The 21,542-nt window shown below is 36.1% G+C and overlaps 1 long non-coding RNA gene across 20 annotated transcripts; it reads left to right on the top strand.

Moving 5' to 3' along the window:
* Positions 1 to 1,089: 1,089 nt before the first annotated feature.
* On the top strand, positions 1,090 to 19,403 carry LOC114272097 (uncharacterized). Of its 20 annotated transcripts, XR_014346424.1 has the most exons (8): positions 1,452 to 1,779; positions 2,995 to 3,154; positions 3,255 to 3,342; positions 4,296 to 4,355; positions 5,104 to 5,163; positions 5,919 to 6,050; positions 18,497 to 18,556; positions 19,113 to 19,403. It is a non-coding gene; the product is annotated as an uncharacterized LOC114272097 (long non-coding RNA). The 20 variants fall into 20 exon arrangements; XR_014346431.1 differs by lacking the exons at positions 2,995 to 3,154; positions 5,104 to 5,163 and adding an exon at positions 3,886 to 3,998 and having other exon boundaries at positions 1,090 to 1,779; XR_014346433.1 differs by lacking the exons at positions 2,995 to 3,154; positions 5,104 to 5,163 and adding an exon at positions 3,886 to 4,032 and having other exon boundaries at positions 1,090 to 1,779.
* The last annotated feature ends 2,139 nt before the right edge of the window (positions 19,404 to 21,542 follow it).

Here is a 21,542-nt window from a genome sequence, read left to right as displayed (position 1 = left end):
TCATACATGAACCGTGGTGTGTTCGGACCGAACCAACGACTCGACCGGTATAACTCTCAAACCGGTATGCCTCTAAGGCCGGTATAACTTCAAGGCCGGTCTAACTTCAAGTTGCTCCCAAACCGAAGTTTATTTACAATCTTCTAACCGAAGTAACTCTACCCTTCGTGAGCCGAAGTAATTTCACCTCCTTGGGCCGAAGTAACTTTGTCTTCCCAAAGCCGGAGTAACTTTGTCCTTCTGGGCCGGAGTATCTATTGCGGCCTTCTTACTTAGTCCTTCGCGTTTTGGGCCTTAATGCCCAACTCGCAGCTCGGCCCAATTTTTCCCAAAAATTACCCTCTCACTAATCAATAAGCTGTCATGTTGAAAATATTTATGTATATATGACTGTTGTACCCTTTTTAAAAGGCAGAACAAATTAAAAAATATCAATTCAATAAATACTAATAAAAAATTATTAGGTGCTCCAAGTACACTATATGACAATATTATTTATTAATCACCAACCATTATGTTTCATGCCCAAACATAAAATTGTGGGCCCGACCTTCTCTACCAATTACAAATCGCCTGGCAACCACTTGACAATGGCCTAAAAGCACTAGATAATTCCTCCTAGTTCAAGGGATTTGGGGATTCTACTGTGGCTAAAGGATGTTGCGCTCCATTGTGGAGGTTCGTTCCGATGTTTTTTTGATAATCTAAGCTGTTAATATTATAAGGTTCATCGAGTAGATTATGCATGCAAAAAATCAAATTGATTGGATATCTGCAATCCTATAACAACAACACATTTATTTATTTAAAAATTTATCGGTTACCATAATTTTTATAATTTTTTAAAAGTAATTATGACATAATCATGGGGTTATGAATATCTAACTATATTTTTGCATGTTCTCGACAAACCTTACAATATAAACGGTTCGGATCTTCGAAAGAAACTCAGGAAGAACCTCCACAAGGGACACTATAAGAAATTAAGATTTTAGAGGCAAATTTTTAGTGACAAAAATTATTTGTTGGCAAAAATTATACTTTTAAAGATAAAATGAAAAAATTTAAATAAATATATATATATATATTTAATTATATTATTACATTTTTGAGACAAGTTTGCAAAAGGGTTAACGATTTTTTGCCTACAATTTTAGTTGGTTCCCAGTAAACTCAATTCATACATTATTTTCATTCTTTGAACTTCAATAGTCGAGATTCATTCTTTGAAGAATGGCTCTCTCTCTCTCTCGATCGATCGATGGATCGAATCCCTAATTTTCTTCTCCATAGAATCTTTGGTTTGTGGATTTCGATCCCTAATCTGATCTCAGAGATTCCTGATCTACACTTCTAATTGGTGGTTTGTTGATTTCGTCCTCGAGGAGTCTCATAGCGTCTCTCTTGACAGCGGTTTCAGTATCCAAGTTTGATTGATTTATCAATTTTAGTCTCATTCATTTGGTTTTCGATCTGTTGTTTGCATTTGTTCTTCGAAAATCCTTGTTTGTTAGTGTAATGTTTGTGTTGATAATGTAGTATCAACAACAGCCTCTTCAGCAGTGACTCTATCTTCGAGGAACAACACCAATGAAAACAAGAGCAAGAATGCTGTGGCATCATCTACATCTCTTCGTCAAAAACCCCTAAGTCCGATCTCGAAATTGAAGGAATTGAATTCTTCGCTCTTGGACTCCGCAAAGTGCCATCTCGATCGCTTGCATTAGGAGATCCTCAAGGACCTTGAGGCCTAGCTCTCGTCTCCATAAACAATTAAAGGTCTCTCTCTCTCTCTCTCTCTCTCTCTCTCTCTAAAATTTTATTGTGATGTGCTATAATTGCTTGACCGAAATTTCACCATAGAACTACAGGTTGAGTTCTGATTTTTTTTTGTCTCTGTCTCTGTGTGAGCACGCACAAGTGGGTGCTCCTCTGCATTGTTATTATTATTATTTGTAATCTTAAGTTCATTTCCAGAAAGAAAAAATAATTTCAAAATGAGAGGTTGAAACGTTAGGTTCGTTATATGTAATGACGTGATAGTCTAGATTTGATGTACTATGACTAGTTTAGATTAAATTTTACGAGATGGCCATAATTGTCATTGAAATTATGAGATTGTTGTCTATTACAATGATTTTATATTATCGTAATTAATAGGTTTTGCGTCAGGTGACCTCTCTTAGGGAGTGTATCTCTTAGGGAGTGTATTTGTAATTTAACCCCAAAAAAAATGGAACACTTGGTATGCAGCAAGTCCAAACAGAGCGATTGAAGAAGAGAGCAACAGAGAGCATAATAAGCAGCCACCAAATCAACCAACAAGTGAATCCAATGCCTGAGTTGTATTAATCAACTACCTACCTACCTCAATGAGTCAAAAGATAAATCAGCTAATTTTTAACTCTTAAGCCATAAATAATTAGATTTCTATCCTATCCTATCATATCCCTATTTGCTTTTGTATTGAAGCATGCACCTGTATAAGATCAGAGTGCCTGCATTAGCAGCTAAAACATTGAGAAAGAGAGAAAAAATGAATGGCCTACTCTTTCTCTTGGTCTAGTTTCTTTTTGTTCGTTTCACTTTTACTTGGCTTCTCATTTCCAGATTGGGTTAACAATAGTTGTAGCAGGTCCCAAAATGCTAGTTTTTGCACCACAACTTTGAGGCCTAACCAAAATGCTAGGTTAACAATATTAGAACCTTTAAATTTTATGCAGTTAAATAGTCTACTAGGATCCTTTTAATTTTTGTGCAGTTAGATCCACTTTGATCCAGATCTGTGGTACATAATGTTAAATCCACATCCATTCAAACGGATCCTAAGAATTTCAACTCTTTCTATCTCTCTGCAATTTTTGTAATTTCTAAGTTGGATGGCTATTTGACACAAAATAAATAATAAATAAATAAAATTTATTCATGTATGATATGACTACTATTTGTGACAATTTGGGATGAAGTTGCTAAGCACTAATGATGCATCTTCAGTATTAGATGTTTTTGGTGGCATCTCAATCAACTTGATTAATGTGAATTGTGTAATGAGCCAAAGTGACCATGCCTCAAGGAAGAGATGGCAAAATTGGCGATGATGTAGATCAGTTAGAGATTAATGATGGAAGAGATTGTATTACCTTGCCATAATGTGGTGTGCTTCTTGCCATCCAATGTGTTTGATTACAGTTGCATGTATAGTTTTTCTAATGCATTCTCTCTCAAATTTTGTTCACTGATCCTCACCATTATAGGGAAAGTGGTGAAATGTGTGCAATGAAGGAGGTTACATTATTCTCGGATAACGCAAAGTCAAAGGAAAGTGCAAAACAGCTGGGACAAGTAAGTTTGGTAGTCATAAATTTAATTGAGGTTCTTTGCAGGATAAGGCTTCTTGTTTTTCATTAGAAATTAGTTCTCTTTTTGCTTGTTTTGGTCTAATTTCTATTAATTGTTGGATGGAAGTTCTTATGTTGAGTGTTTTTGACAAGAAATTGCTTTATTGAGTCGGTTAAGGCATCCTAATATTGTATCGTATTATGGGTCTAAATCAGTAAGTTTTATGCCTTCCATTTACTTTTGTTGATTTTAAAAATGGGTAATGCTTTTGTTAACACGTATTTTGATGAATTTGTCATTATTTCTAGAAGTTATTTTGATGTTCTGAAACAGAAGACTCGTTAAGTGATGCTAACTACTAAAAAAATTTCTGATGTAGTTTCCCGTGGACCATAACTTGGGGCATTTATGGAAATTGTTTAGTTGATAGGTTGTACTACACATTTGATATTGTATATTATAGAGAAGTATATTTTTATTTGTCACTTCCAGTTTTGATCTAACACTATCTCTGAACTTGTAGTTTATGCTATATCTTGTGTGCAGGGATATGAAAGGAGCAAATATCCTTGTGGACCCAAATGGTCGTATCAAATTGGCTGATTTTGGAATGGCAAAGCATATAAGTCTAGGCAACAATATGTGTATACTCGTGAAATGTAATCAAACCAATTGAGTATTAGTCATGTTTGAGTTGAGTACTAAATTGTGTGTGTGTGTGTGTGAATATTATCATTCATTGAGTTTACACAAGCAGAGATTTTTTTTAAAAAAATGGATATAGTATGCTTTTCCATTTTCTATTATAGCCTGTCATATACTTTGAATTAAATTAAGTATCTCTAACTGCTACATATTTCATAGCAAGTGTCAACCAATGCTTAGCATTAAACCATGAGATCACCTATTGAAATCCATCGTCCTAGAAAATATAATGGCATCCTTTAAATTTGCAGATCACTTGGCAGTCATGTCCATTATCATCTAAGGGAAGTCCTTACTGGATGGCACCTGAGGTCAGAATATACTTACGTAGCCTTAATTTTTTGGTTATGACACGATTTGGATACAAATATTTGTAATCCGTGCTTTTCTTTAGACATTTATTTATCAAAAATCAACCAAGTAGAGTTTTGTATGTACATTGGAAGTATACATCTTAATCAGAATTCTTACATTCCTACTTATCAAAAATAAAATGAAATCAGAATCCTTATATTCCAATTTCAATAGAAAGTAGAATGTATCCTTGGTTTTAGACAATAGTTTCTTTTGCAATTTAGTTTGTAGATATACATGTGAGGTGTTTTGGGGCAACTTCACAATGCCATATTAGTATAAGAAGAATATAAAAACAATGAAGATTTAATGCATATATTTCTTTTTCAAGTGAATAGCCCTAAAGTATATGCTGGTTACAAGTATGCTTGTCATTGATTGAAGTCAGAGATGTCAGTTTTAGTTGTCATTGTTGCTGAACTTTGAGCCTGTATAGAGAGGAATGCCTGATTTTTTATTTTATTTTTTTTTATAATAATTATATGTTTTCCCCGCTTGACTCCTTATGTTTGAAGATGTTTAGTTAAATTACCATGTTTGAAGATGTTTGGTTTATAGCCTGTCATATACTTTGAATTAAATTAAGTATCTCTAACTGCTAGATATTTCATAGCAAGTGTCAACCAATGCTTAGCATTAAACCATGAGATCACCTATTGAAATCCATCGTCCTAGAAAATATAATGGCATCCTTTAAATTTGCAGATCACTTGGCAGTCATGTCCATTATCATCTAAGGGAAGTCCTTACTGGATGGCACCTGAGGTCATAATATACTTACGTAGCCTTAATTTTTTGGTTATGACACGATTTGGATACAAATATTTGTAATCCGTGCTTTTCTTTAGACATTTATTTATCAAAAATCAACCAAGTAGAGTTTTGTATGTACATTGGAAGTATACATCTTAATCAGAATTCTTACATTCCTACTTATCAAAAATAAAATGAAATCAGAATCCTTATATTCCAATTTCAATAGAAAGTAGAATGTATCATTGGTTTTAGACAATAGTTTCTTTTGCAATTTAGTTTGTAGATATACATGTGAGGTGTTTTGGGGCAACTTCACAATGCCATATTAGTATAAGAAGAATATAAAAACAATGAAGATTTAATGCATATATTTCTTTTTCAAGTGAATAGCCCTAAAGTATATGCTGGTTACAAGTATGCTTGTCATTGATTGAAGTCAGAGATGTCAGTTTTAGTTGTCATTGTTGCTGAACTTTGAGCCTGTATAGAGAGGAATGCCTGATTTTTTTTTTTTTTATATAATAATTATATGTTTTCCCCGCTTGACTCCTTATGTTTGAAGATGTTTAGTTAAATTACCATGTTTGATGTTTGGTTCAAATAAATTCCCCCCCCCTAACTCCCTTTTGGTTTTTTTCATTTGTCACTTGCTATCCAGCAAATAAGAAAATTTGAAAGGATTTGCCTATTGAATTGAAGATTTCTGCATGTTGAATTATTCATGATTACTAGTTCTTGATATGCTAAACTGGTTTGTGTTGTAGGTAGCAAACAAGAACCGATTCAACATTCAAACACAAGCCATTTAAATTTGGATCTGGGCTTCAAGAGCCATAATGAAAACCATGAATCAGATGGTGGAAACAAGCAGGCCGTGTTAGGTAGACCGAGATTAGGTTTGTAACAACCCCAACCTGCGATTAGCTAATACACTATGATTAAGAACATCTAATAAGTAATTAAGAGAAAATTCTAAATTATTTGCATGTGTATTGTGTTATTTGTGCTTGTATCTGTTTGATGTAGAAATATATGTTTGTATTTCTGATTCAGTATGTGAATTGAAGGCCTTATCGGCATCCGATCACAAAATTGACTCCGTTTATGTGTTATTTGAAATTTTTGGAAAACTATGGTAGATTTAATTGAAATCTGATTCAAAACCAAATAAGTAGAATAAACTAATCAAAATTAATTAGCCTGAACAAGAATTAATTAAATTAATTTAATCCAAGCCTATATAAGGCACAAGTGATTTCTAGCACATGTTAAACGCAAGCATTTCATCATCTTTTGAGCTCCAACGTAGAGAGAGAGAAGGAAGGAAGAAACTTAAACTCAACAAGGAAATTGCTAGAAATTTAGAGGGCATTGAAGAGAACTTGGAAGAATTAAGCTTCTACGCTTGAGAATTCAAGTCTTAAAGTAGGAATTCATCCTTTTGATTGTGTGAAAGAATTGTTTAATGCATGAATTCAAGAGAATCGAGCTAAGAGATGCAAGAATTAAGCTAGAAAAGTAGAAAGGAAGATCAATTCATACATGTATGTACATTTCATTGCACTTTGAGCATGTTTTCTAAGAAATTCCCTCTTGCATGCAACAATTTGAACTTAATTTTGAGAATTCATCATGTTTTACACCATTTAATCTCATTTGATCATGTTTTGGAAGGTTTAAGTTCATAACAAGTCATGCATGTTATACTTTTGGGCCTTGATTTTGCGAAATGATCTTTAATCCTTGATGTATTCTAAGTTTGGACATGTTTTCTCAAGTTTTTGGCACAAAGAATGTGTTTTGACACTATGAAATTGAGTTTTGAAGCTGGGAGTGCAATTTGGAAATTCCAGAATTCGCACTCTTTGCTCGAGCGTAGGAAGTTGCGCTTAAGCGAAGAATGCGAGCTCCCAGTACTTTTGTAGAGTTTGGGGGTTAGTTCGAACGACAGAACCTACGCTCGAGCGACCACTCTTATTTTTTATTCTCTTCTTGAGCGTAAAATGAGAGCTCCCAGAAGTTTTGTAGAGTTTTGCAGACCGCTCGAGCGTAGGAAGTAATGCTTGAGTGAAGACCCTGTTTTCGGAAATTTAACTAAGTGTTTCAAATCACATTTTGGCATTCTCACTACACTTTAGGCATTCCTAAGCCCTAATTAAGAATTAATACTTAGGATAAAGATTATAAACACACCTAGGAAGATGAGGAATGAGTTAACTATTTTCGGGCGTGTGTTTCAATGTGTATCTGCTATGTGTTTATGTAGGTCACGCGCCATAGACTATCCGATCTGTCTGCTCTGTCCATTCTGCTATCAGAGCTATTTGTGAGTAACAACTCTATAACACTATGTAATGCCCCAAAATAATTATAATAAATAAACCGTAATGATAATTAAATAATAACATAAATTAGAGTACGATATCCTTCTATTTCATGAAATTCAATTGTACAAAAGAGGTGGCACATGCAAATATACATTCATAAGTCCTAACCCTGAATATATAGCATGTGTCAATAATAAAAATAAGAAGCAGAAGTTAAACATATAATGGAAATGCCCTGAAGGCTACAACTTTTCAAGACAATACTTGGTTACATCAAAAGTGAGTCTTAAGCTCAATACATATAAAACCCTAGGCTTGTACAAACATTAAATACAAAATAAAAAAACTGAGTCTTCAGCTCCATAATCCTCCTAAGCTAAGTCCTTGGTGAAGGCATCTCATCAACACCTGAAAATGGTTTTCCCATATAGGGTGAGGCAAAACCCAATAGAAATAATACAACAAAAGATATGAATCTTAACAAAGATATAAGGGTGAAATGTATATGCAATGCTCATGTCAAAATGGTTTACATTTCTTTCTCAAAATCATGCCATGCTTAATTTATATCACAATTCTTAAATCATATCCTTTACCATTAGAAACAAGGGAGAAATTCTTAAACTGGTACAACCTTTCACGGATATTTCGTCCGCAAGAAACTATCAAACGCCACCCGTGTAAACGTAGTCTATACAAACACTACTATAGCCATTTTATAGATATTTCGTCTGTGGGAATCGGCACCCATATATACGCACGTTTTTCGAGACTTTCACCATTGACACACATGACAACTTAATTTGATGATACACAAATGAGCAATAAATGTTCAATGCACGTGAATGAGAAATTAGTTTCAATTCACCTAATCCTTATGCTATTTCTACAATAATCATAGCTACCCTCCACAAAGAGCCCAAAACAAATATTTCTAAATAGATATAAAATCTCCAACACAGATAAACTTCCAAAAATTCAAGGTGTGAGTGATAATGCGCACCCAACTCCACCAACCTGATTAATATCCATCCAATTTCACATTTTCATTATCAATTTCATTCATTTATATAAAATAAATATTTGGGACATATAGGGAAAAAAACCAATTTTCTTCCAAAATTCAACCCAAGGGTCAAAATCAATGATTTGTTCACAACTCAAACTTATTTCCACTTCCACAACCATTTTCTATACAACCATTTGAAAACCCCTATTTTGATTTTAAACCAAAACCATAGGTTTGTTCAAAATCTCCAAAATCACAATATTGTTTATGAAAAACAAATAGCTAAGTTAAAAATCATAAAAGAGTGTAGAGAATCCTTACCTCGAAGCTAGAAGACCAAGGAGAGAGTGGAGAGACCTCAAGAAAGTCGAAATCCAACTCTATTTGGATGAAAACGAAGCTCTAGGTGAGCTCTACCTTTTTAACAAAGTGAGTAGGGTGGAGAAATTGGTAGATCTTAGAGTATTTGTAAAGAGAGAGGAGCTCTAGATTTAGGATTTTGAAGTGTTTTAGAGAGAGAGAGAGAGAGAGAGAGATAAACATGTAATGTAAAAAGTGACTTTTATGAACTAATGTACGTACAGTCCGCTCGAGTGCAAGAAGTGACGCTCGAGTGTCCAAACACAATAAGTTGTTCCGCTCAAGCACAAGAAATGACGCTCGAGCGTAGAATACACACTTCCAGTGGTTTTGCAGACAGAAGACCAACGCTCGAGTGCAAGAAGTGACACTCGAGTGTCCAAACACAATAAGTTGTTCCGCTCAAGCATAAGAAATGACGCTCGAGCGTAGAATACACACTTCCAGTAGTTTTGCAGACAGAAGACCAACGCTCGAGCTCAAGAAAGGCCGTTCGAGCTAAGACCGCTCAAGCGTAGAATACACTCTCCCAGTAGTTTTGTAGACCTGCAAAAGTACTAAGAATTCACAAAGCCTGCTCGAGTGCAAGCAGTGACGCTCAAGCGGAGGAGTAAAATTCTAGGCAACTAAAGTTTGAAAACCAAGTTAGCAACCTGTTCCAAACGCAACCAATATAACCCAATAGCCAAACTCAAGGAGAGAAAAGAGGAATAAGATAAGAACAACAATGCAGAACCATGAAACCCGAGTCCAGAATATCAAATGGGTCGGGTCTAAAACTAAAATCACTATAATCTCCCTCCTTATGGAATTTTGTCCCCGAAATTACAAATCAAACTTTAAAATCGTGTTAAAACCAATTACAACAATGATAATCAATCAATTCCAATACTGTGGTAGCCGAATATATGAAATATCTTACTTGGGCTGGCACAATGTGAGTCGGCTAAACACGTCGACTCCACGGTCAGATAAGTCGGCCATATTAAGTCCAGTAGGCTAAAGTCGAATAAAACTAGGCTTAAAGGCCCATCTGAACCTATTATCCACAGGCTATATAAGGGGTCCATGAACGGGGTCAAAGCCTAGGAGGAAACAGTGGGCCCTTGGAAGGTCATTAGGGAAACAATATAAAAGAAAGGAGAAGAGGATAGAGAAAGGGATTCTATTCTTGGACAATAGAGTATTCCTAAACCCATTACACCATAAATACCATGACCCCATCCACCAGTCATTCATTCTCATCAACATGATAAACAAGTTCTCAATACTAAATGTATAATTTTCATTTCCAAAACATATATAATGTTTATAGTAAATCGACATAACAAAAGTTTCAATACATGTTCAAACATTAACAAATAGGTCCTGATACTTCTCACGAACTTCCAACTCATGTTCCCAAGTTACTTCCTCAACTCCGTGATGTTGCTACAATACCTTAACTAAGGGAATTGTCTTACCTCACAATACTTGGTCTTGAGTATCCAAGACTTTCACCGGTCTCTCCTCATACGAGGCATCCTCATCTACCTATAAGTCGGTCCAATCCAACATGTGCGTCGGATTTTGCCCATACTTCCGAATCATACAAATATGAAACACGTCATGAACCCTAAAAAGCTGTGGCGGCAAGGCCAAGCGATAGACTACATCTCCAATCTGCTCAATGATCTCAAAAGGCCCAATAAACCTAGGGGACAACTTCACACTCTTCCCAAATCTCATCAAACCTGCATAGGTGATATCTTCAAGAAGACATGATCTCCTACCTCAAAAGACAAAGGTCTCCTTCTACGGTCGGCATAGCTTTTCTAGCGACTTTGGGCCGTAACCAACCTCTTACGGATAAGAGAAAATTTCTCCGTCGTTTCCTGGACTAACTCTGGACCCAACATTGGTGCATCACCCACCTCAGCTCAACACACAGGGGATTTACACGGTCGGCCATACAAGTCCTGAAATGGTGTCATGCCAATACTCAACCGGAAGTTATTGTTATAGGCAAACTTCACTAAAGGAAAGTGCCTCTCCCACGACCCCTTAAAGTCAAGAACAATACCCCGAAGCATATCCTTAAGGATCTGAATAGTATGCTCGGGCTACCCGTTAGTTTGAGGATGATACGTAATGCTAAAAATTAATCTTGTGCCCAAGGCACTCTGTAGGCTCTACCACAACTGAGCCATGAAGGGCGGATCTCTATCCGAAATGATCATTATAGGGACCCCATGTAACCTCACTATGTCCCTAATATAAAGTTTGGCTAGATAATCTACCGAGTCACTCATGCGCATAGGTATAAAGTGTGCCAACTTGGTCATCTGGTCAACTACCACCCAAATTGCATCACTACCTCGTTGAGTCCTCGAAAGGCCCAAAACAAAATCCATTATGACATGATCTCATTTTCACTCGGCTATAGGCAAAGGTTGTAACAAACTCGTGCGCCTCTAATGTTTGGCCTTCACTTGTTGACAAGTAAGGCACTTTGATACAAACACAACCACATCATTTTTCATTCCCCTCCACCAAAACTGACGACTAAGGTCGTGATACATCTTTGTGCCTCATGGATACACCATAAGGTGTGAATGGTGAAACTCTTGGAGTACTTCTTCTCGACAAGACTCCGGCACAAAAAGATGGCCACAGTATCTAACATTCGAGTCGGGATACTCATTCAAGCCTTTCTCTACCTTTCCACTAAAGATCTTTTCCCGGAGGGTTTCTACCTCAAAATCACTCTTCTGTGCCTCTATCACTCGGTTCACAAGTGTAAGTTGTGCAACTACTGAAAATAAGGCTGCAGACTCCACGGACTAGCCAAAATGCAAGTCAAACTCACCAATAGCACCCAACATCTCTCATTTCCGAATGGCAATACTAGCCACACTACCAATGGATTTTCTAACTTCAAGCATCGGCCACAACATTGGCCTTGCCCGAATGATAATGTAACTCAAAATCATAATCTTCTATAAATTCCATCCACCTCTTCTGCCTCACATTTAAGTTCTTCTGTGTAAATAGATATTTCAGACTCTTGTGGTCAGAAAATACCTCAAACTTCTCACCATATAAATAATGCCTTCAAATCTTCAAGGCAAAGTCAGCGCCCGCTAACTCTAGGTCATGAGTAGGGTAGTTCCTCTCATGTGTTTTCAACTACTATGAGCTGTAAGCTACTACCTTCTCCTCTTGCATCAATACACAACCCAAACTTTCCATTTTAGCATCACAATACACCGAATAGCCCAAACCCCTCTCCAGAATAATCAATATTTGTGCATTGGTAAGTCTAACATTAAGCTCTTGAAAAGACTTCTTAGAAGTCTCGTTCCACACGAACTTAATTCCTTTCCTCGTTAGTCTAGTTAACGATGACGCTAACCTAGAGAAACCTTTCACAAACCGACGATAATACCTGGCCAATCCCAAAAAACTACGGATCTCAAAAGCATTCTAAGGTTGTTTCCAATCTTACACTGCCTCTATCTTGGATGAATCTACAGTCACCCCTTCCCCGGATACCACAAGGCTTAAGAACTTAACTTCTCTAAACCAAAATTCACATTTCCCAAACTTGGCATAAAGTTTGTGGGCTCTAAGTAACCCAAGTACTACACAGAAGTGTTCTTCGTGTTCCTCCTCAGAGAGTGAGTAAATCAAGATTTCATCAACAAAAACAACCACAAAACAGTCTAGGAATTCACGGGAGATCTAGTTCATCAAATCCATAAGCATGGTTGGTGCATTGGTTAGCCCAAAGGGCATCACTAGAAACTCATAATGGTCATACCGCGTACAGAATGCCGTCTTCAAGATATCCTCCTCCCTTACTCTCAATTGGTGATAACCTGATCTCAGGTCTATCTTAGAAAAGCAACAAGGCCCCTTCAATTGATCAAACAAATCATCTATACAAGTCATTGGGTACTTATTCTTAACAGTTACCTGGTTCAACTTCCGGTAATCAAAACAAAGTCGCAACGCACCATCTTTCTTATTGGAAAAAAGAGTCGGTGCTACCCAAGGTGAATTACTGGGGCTAATAAAACCCTTATCTAGTAGCTCTTGGAGTTGAATCTTCAACTCACTCAACTTGACAGGCAAAAATCTATATGGTGCCATAGAAATTGGTGCCGTACCAGACATTAAATCAATTGAGAACTCAATCTCATGGTGAGGTGGTAAACTGTTGAGATCCTTAGGAAAAACGTCCGGGTATTCACAAATTACCCTTGGTAACTTAACTCGGACTTCATCACACTCATTACCCAAGAAGTCGGTAAGAAGACAACTAAGTTCACTCCGCCCACGCGGATCATATACCGGTGATAAGACTCAATCAACCCAGTCCCATAAGAAATAAAAGCAATTATCGCTTAAGGTACATACAGTAACCCTTTGACAGTAACAAGCTATGACAGCCCGATACAATGATTGCCAGTCCATACCTAAAATAGCATCAAAACTAGACATGTCAATCAATACAAATGCAAAAAGAAGTCGGCGACCGGCAACCTCTATGTCACAATCTCGACACCCCTGCTCCAAAACAATCTCATCACTAATAGATGACTTTATATTGAGAGAAGATGCTAACTGAGCCAACTCTAACCCCAAAGCCGATGTGAATGCTGACGAGATAAATGAACGGGATACACCGTGACAATCAACACATTAGCAATGGAATTACAAAACAAGAAAGTACCTCTCACTATCGAAGGCATTGGTAGTAGGTCTGGTGCGATAACATCATACACACGCCCTGTAGGTCTCTGCTCAACCTGCTCACCCCTCGGAGCATAAGCCTGATGTACTGACTGAGCTGAAGAGGCTTTGTAATTAGCTCTCAAGGCCTGTGCTGACTGTGCAGACTGGTGGCTCTATGTCTGCCTCGAACCAGACACATCATGTGTGCCACCCAACTGAGGGAAAAACCTCTTCATGTGCCTTGCTTGCCCACACTGATACACATAAGCGGCTACCCTCTCCCCTGGCTCTGGCTCTAGAACGAGCCAAAGACGATGCAGACCACTACCATCCTCCTCTCTACGGGCAAGTTAGAGACTTGTGGCCCAACTAACCACACTTAAAGCAAGCGAAATCTCCTTGAACACCTCTACCAGAACCTGAACTCGGCACTGGAAAAATGGACCTCGACTGTGCTCCCCGGGACTACTACGGGTTAGGACCCCTCTGCCTCTTACTATCTGCCTGAACATCTTGACTCCTCCTGTAGCCTCTCATCCGCTCCTCCTCCATCTATATCACGGTCTCAAGATGAGCCGCCGCCTCCACAAGGCATCCATAATCTCTAATCATTGACCCAACCACTTTGAACATATGCTCGGTCCTCAATCTCTTCTTTAACTCTAAATAACAATGCTCCTTAGTCGCCATGAGTTCTGGTGCAAACCTCGAAAAAATAGTAAATACAACCTCAAACTCGACCACTGATGTGCTCAACTGCTTAAGCTGAGAAAACTAGTCCCTCAACTTCTCCCTAATAATGGGAGGTAAGAACTTATCTTGGAAGGTGTTGACAAAGGCCTCCCAAGTCACTCCAATGCACCTATGCGTGTACTTTCACCATTGATCCGAATCTTCCTTTAGTTGGAAAGATACCAGGGTCACTCTCAGTCCGTCATCCTCGATGCCAAGCATTTCAAACGTCTTCATTATCTACTCTAGTAACTCATCTACCTTCAGTGGCTCCTTGGGATCACCCAAAAACTCATCCTGATTCGACTGGAAAAACTTTCACTTCAAGAATGACGGCCCTACCTCAGTTACTTGGGTCTGGACTTGATTCTCAACTCTAAGAATGTCTATGGATTCCCGCAATGCTTCAGCCATTTCGCGGGCTAAGGCGACCACGACCTGCTGACCAATTAGTTTAGCCACATTGGCTTGACCAACTCCTTCTTACGCCGAAATCACATCTGGTAAAGGCACCTCATGCCTTCTAGGCTTATCATGCCTAGTACCACCGCGTCCTTGTCTTGATATCCTAATGAAGGTAACAAAAGAGATTAGCACATTTAAAAATGTACCGAAACTAACTCACTCATGTCCTAATGCGGTGGACAACAGTAATTCACTCCACATGAGCACATAGTCTCACAAACACATACGAATTTCTTTCCTGGATAATGACCGTCTCGCGGTGTTGCCATGGTTCTAATTAGAAACAGCAGTGATCAAGTGCTCTTCTAACAGGACTTCTAAAAACCGTAGACCCAATCAATATCTTAGGAATTAAATCTCATATCCATATAATCACATAAACATGTTATCACATAGCATACCATACATACTAATGTCTCTATTAAGCGAGACAAACCTATTGTGGTAATAACCACTTCCCACGTACCCAAAATATTCAAACCCAGTACGCTTTGATACCAGGTTGTAATGCCCCAAAATAATTATAATAAACCAACTGTAACGATAATTAAATAACAACATAAATCAGAGTATGATATCCTTCCATTTCATGAAATTCAGTTGTACAAAAGAAGCGGCATATGCGAATATACATTCATAAGCCCTAACCTAGAATCTATAGCACGTGTCAATAACAAAAATAAGAAGCAGAAGTTAAACAGATAATGGAAAGCCCTGAAGGCTACAACTTTCCAAGACAATGCTTGGTTACATCAAAAGTGAGTCTTGAGCTCAATACATATAAAGCCCTAGGCTTATACAAACATTAAAATAACAAAACTGAGCCTTCAGCTCCACAGTTCTCCCAAGCTAACTCATTGGTGGAGGCATCTCACTAATACTTGAAAATGGTTTTCCCATATAGGGTGAGCCAAAGCCTAGTAGAAATAATCCAACGCAAGATATGAATTTTAATAAGGATATAAGGATGAAATGAATATGCAATGCCCTTGTCAAAATGCTTTACATTTCTTTCTGAAAATCATGCCATGCTCAATTTATATCATAATTCTCAAACCATATCCTTTACCATTAGAAACAAGGGAGAAATTCTTAAACTGATACAACCTTTCATGGATATTTCGTCCGCAGGAAACCATCAAATGACACCCATGTAAACGTAGTCCATACAAGCACTACTATAGCCATTTTACGGATATTTCGTCCATAGGAATTGGCACCCATGTATACGCGTGTTTTTTGGGACTTTCACCTTGGACACACAGGCCAACTTAATTTGGTGATACACACCTCTTTCCAACATTCATCCATTTTTCTCAAAATCATATACATTTACAATATATTAAATTAGCAATAAAATCTCCAGATATTTCTAAACCATATACACACCAAATGAGCAATAAAATCTCAAAATCATATACACACCTAATCCTCATGCAATTTTTACAATAATCATACCTATCCTCCACCTATAACCCAAAACAGATATTTTTAAATAGATATAAAATCTCCAACACAGATAAACTTTTCAAAATTCAAGATGTGAATGATAATACGTATCCAACTCCACTATCCATATTAATATCCATCCAATTTCACATTTTCATTATCAATTCCATTTATTTATACAAAATAAATATTTGGGACATTTAGGCAAAACCACTTTTCTTTCAAAATTCAACCCAAGGGTCAAAATCAATAATTTGTTCACAACTCAAACTCATTTTCACTCCCACAACCATTTTCCATATAACCATTTGAAAACCCCTCTTTTGATTTTAAACCAAAATCCTAGGTTTGTTCAAAATCTTCCAAAATCAAGATACATTTTATGAAAAACAAATAGCTAAGTTAAAAATCATAAAAGAGTGTAGAGAATCCCTACCTCAAAGCTAGAAGACCAAGGAGAGAGTGAAGAAACTTCAAGAAAGCTGAAATCCAACTCTATTCTGATGAAAATGAAGCTCTAGGTGAGCTCTACCTTTTTAACAAAGGGAGTAGGATGGAGAAATGTGTAGATCTTACTGTATTTGTAAAGAGAGAACATGTTCTAGAGATAGGAGGTCTAGATTTAGGATTTTGAAATGTTTTAGAGAGAGAGAGAGAGAGAGAGAGATGAAAAAGTGATGTAAAAATTGATTTTTACGAACTGATATACGCACAGTTCGCTCAGGCGGAAGAAGTGACGCTCAAGCATCTAGACATAATAAGTTGTTCCGCTCGAGTGCAAGAAGTGACGCTCGAACGTAAAATACACACTTCCAGTAGTTTTGCAGACAGAAGACCAACGCTCGAGCTCAAGAAAGGTCGCTCGAGCCGAGACCGCTTGAGCGCAGGAAGCACCGCTCGAGCGTAGAATACATTCTCCCAGTAGTTTTGTAAACCTACAAAAGTATTGAAAATTCACAAAGCCCGTTCGAGCGCAAGAAGTGACGCTCGAGCGGAGGAGTAAAATTCTGCGCAATTAAAGTTTGAAAACCAAGCTACCAACATGTTCCAAACGCAACCAATACAATAAAATAGCCAAACTCAAAGAGGAAAAAGAGGAATAAGATAAGAACAACAATGCAGAACCGTGAAACCTGAGTCCAGAATATCAAATGGGTCGGGTCTAAAACCAGAATCGCTATACGTTATGGTTAAATAAGAGCAATTTCAGAATAATAAGATATGATTTGGTTTATGAAATGTTATTTTGTGGATCATAAATGAATGTCCATTTTTCATAAATGTATTTGTGGCATCCTTAGTTCACATAGCCCTCGCCCGGAGGAAACAATACCGTGGCCAATATGCACATGGCCCTCACCCGAGGGAAACAATACCGTGGCTTATGATCATATAGCCCTTGTCCAGGGGAAACAATACCGTGGTCTATGTTCACATGGCCCTCGCCTGGGGGAAATAATACCATGGCTACTTGTGCACAAGATATGGACTTTTGGGGTCGCTGGTATCGACATGTATAATTCATTGCATTTTGAGCATGTTTTTTAAGAAATTCCCTCTTGCATGCAACAATTTGAACTTAGTTTTGAGAATTCATCATGTTTTACACCATTTAATCTCATTTGATCATGTTTTGGAAGGTTTGAGTTCATAATAAGTCATGCATGTTATGTTTTGAAAGTTTCAAGTTTGATTTTGAACAATTGGCATACTTTTAGGCCTTGATTTTGCGAAATGATCTTTAATCATTGATGTATTCCAAGTTTGGACATGTTTTCTCAGGTTTTTGGCCCAAATGATGTGTTTTGACACTATGAAATTGAGTTTTGAAGCTGGAAGTGCAATATGGAAATTTTAAAATTCGCACTCTTCGCTCGAGCGTAGGAAATTGCGTTCAAGTGAAAAATGTGAGCTCCCAGTACTTTTGTAGAGTTTGGGGGTTGGCTCGAGCGACAGAATCTGTGCAAAAGTGACCACCCTTATTTTTAATTCTCCGCTCGAGCGTAGGAAGTTGTGCTTGAGCGTAAAATGAGAGCTCCCAGAAGTTTTGCAAACCGCTCGAGTGTAGGAAACTGTGCTCGAGCAAAGGGCCTATTTTTGAAAATTTGACTAAGTGTATCAAATCACATTTTGGCATCCTCATTGCATCTTAAGCATTCCTAAGCCCTAATTAGGACCTAATACTAAGAATAAGGATTAGAAACACACCTACGAAGATGATGAATAAGTTAAGTGTTTCCGGGCTTGTGTTTCAATATGTATCTGCTATGTGTTTGTGTAGGTCATGCGCCATAGACTATCCGATCTGTCTGCTCTATCCATTCTGCTATCAGAGCTATCTGTGAGTAACAACTCTGTAACGCTTTGTTTGAATAAAAGTAATTTCAGAATGATAAGATATGATTTGGTTTATGAAATTCTATTTTGTAGATCATGAATGAATGTCAATTTTTCTGAAATATATTTGTGGTATTCTTAATTCACATGCCCCTCGCCTGGGGGAAACAATATTGTGGCCAATATGAACATAGCCCTTATTCGGGGGAAACAATACTGTGGCTTATGATCATATGGCCCTTGCTCGGGGGAAATAATACCATGGTCTATGTTCACATGGCCCTCACCTGGAGGAAACAATATTATGGCTACTTGTGTGCAAGATATGGACCTTTGGGGCCGTTGGTGCTGACTATGCATATGGGTCTCAGGACCAAGTTGATATAATAGCTAATGGATGTACCACATATAACTGCTTATGAATTCTGGTTAAGTATATGAATCTGAATATGTTTATGATATAAACTCTGATTTCTGAAACCGTTTGGACATCATTCGTAAACCCTTTACTTTGTTGTTATTCACAGGGCTTCAGCTCACCGTATTATTTATGTATGTAGGTGACCAGGCACATGACCAAGCTTAGAGTTGATTACCTGGAGTTCCATTTTATCAACCAACCACGGTACCTCCCGAGGAGGTTCCCGTGTTGCAGTGGTCAAGTTTTTGTGAACCATGTTATAGATCTTTTTGTATTTCTTTTGTTAAGTTTGAACATGTCTTTTGTTTGTCTGTATGTATAGATGGTGACATGGGTATGATGTCTTAATTATGTAAATTAAGTTTTAAATTTTTTGTCTCATGTACATCTACACAGCTCTATGGACATTATTTGTTGGTATTTGCTTCCACTAGCCCCTGTATTTTGTTTGATTTGTTCAGAGGCCTTTGGTAATCCCAGGATTACTGGCCGGTTACAATGCTGAACCTATAGGGGGCGGATTTGGGTCGTGACAAGGTTGGTTTTGGATGTAGCGTGACATACTTCAACATTATCCTGGACACAAAAAACAAAAGGTTGAAAGAAATGACTTGTATTTAAATTGCTGATTCTAGTATTATTGTTATGCTTTTGATTATTTGATTTTTGCTGGAAATGTTCTTTTGGATGTTTGTGATGATATATTAGAATAATTGTTGATAATAAATCAGTAGATGTGAATGAAAGTTGTTATGGTATTTGGTTCTTTGATATTTGTTTGCTTGCTGAAAAATAAGAGGAAAAATATAGAAAATATCATTTGAATCTTATGTTTTATGTTGTTGCAATCAATATAGCCATTTGTTTAGCTGATCAAAAAAAAAAAATTTACAATTTTTTCTAAGCGAAACAATGTTATTATTGATGTAACAGTTATATATGAGTAATGTTACAAAATCAAAGAGCAAAATATATATATATTATTAAACTTTTAGAGACCAATTTTAGTTGTCTCAAAAAAATTATAACTACTACTTTTAGTTTTCTGGAAAACTAAAACTTTTAGAGACCAACTTTTATTGTCTCAAAAACTTTTTTTTTTTTTTTTTACCCTGTAATAGACATTTAGAGACAAATTTTGGTTGTCTCAAAACAAAAAATTTTTACAACCACATATTTTTATTTCTAAAGTTTATTTATAGTGTCAAATGCAAAATTTTGTCTCTAAAAGTCAATTTTTGATTTTTCCAGACGCACCATTTGGGACAAACCTTGCAATGAAAAAATTACTTGGCTAAATTTTTTTCTAATAAATATTACACTTTTAGGGATGAAATAAATTTGCCTCCAAAATGATAATTTCTTGTAGTGGAAGCACAGCAGGCTGCTGTCTCTTCAAGGCACAACAACACCGCCAGGTCCTAGTTTAAGTGGGCACTATTGACGTGTCACTTACTTTTATTTTGTTATTTCAAAACTTAAAACTTCATAACTTATATTTTTTGAGTGTACACAAAAAATATTATCAGTTTTTTTAGCGATATGAAACCAACAATTTCTTAGTTTGCGAAACTATTCAGTAAAATTGAAAATTTTCTCCTTTTTTCAGTTAAAATCAAGAATATTATCAATTTTTCAGTTTTAAAACTAATAAAAAACTAAAAATTTCTCAGTTTTGCACAGAAATGTTCTATATAGTTGTTTCATCAACCAAGAAATTTTTCGGTTTTCTTAATTCCGTAATTGAGATATTTCTCAATTTGTTTATATATGTTTATGTGTGAAAAATATACTTTATTTGTTTAAAGTTTTAATTTATGGTTAGAAATTAAGAAAATTGTAAATTGATTTATTTTCTAATTTTTTAAACTGAGAAATTTCTTCAAACTAAAACATTTTTCAAATATTAGGAATCATTTATTTTAGATAAATTTCATAGTTATAATCCTTTTTTTTTTTTTTTGGGATGAAATTTATAGTTTTAGTGTAACTTTCTCATTTTAAGTATGATTTATTTTTATTTATTTTTTTTTCAATTTTGTATGAAATTTTCTCTTAATGAACTCAACCAACTCCATATATTTTATAAGGAAAAATTAGACTGAGTAAATATTATTAGTTAATTAAGTTAAGAAAATTTAGTATTAAAAATTATTTAAATTGTGAATTTATAATAAAAAAATATATTGTTATTTTTATATAATTTTATATTTAATATTACTCTTGTTTATTTCATTGTGTTGATTATAGAAATATAAATTTTATTAAAAAAAATGTATATTGTAAAAATTATGATGTTTTGAAATTTTAAAAATCAAAATAAATGTCACATCACCATACTTTCTTTATAAGCAATTACAAATGATGATCAACTATTGTTTAAAAGATAACTAGCCTATCACCCGTGCTATGCACGGGATAATTATAGATATTTATATTTGTTTTAGATTTTTTTTAATATACAAATTATTATTTTTAGATTTTTTATAAAAATAATTTAATAATTTTATCACTAACCATCATGTATGAGAGAAGTTGAAAATTGTGCTACAGTAACTATGCATGGATT

Source organism: Camellia sinensis, chromosome 12 (assembly GCF_055761805.1).
Source record: "Camellia sinensis isolate YWXY chromosome 12, ASM5576180v1, whole genome shotgun sequence".
In the NCBI taxonomy this organism is placed as follows: Eukaryota; Viridiplantae; Streptophyta; class Magnoliopsida; order Ericales; family Theaceae; genus Camellia; species Camellia sinensis.
Note: the sequence above shows the minus strand (reverse complement) of the source record. Positions and strands in the feature narration are given on the sequence as shown.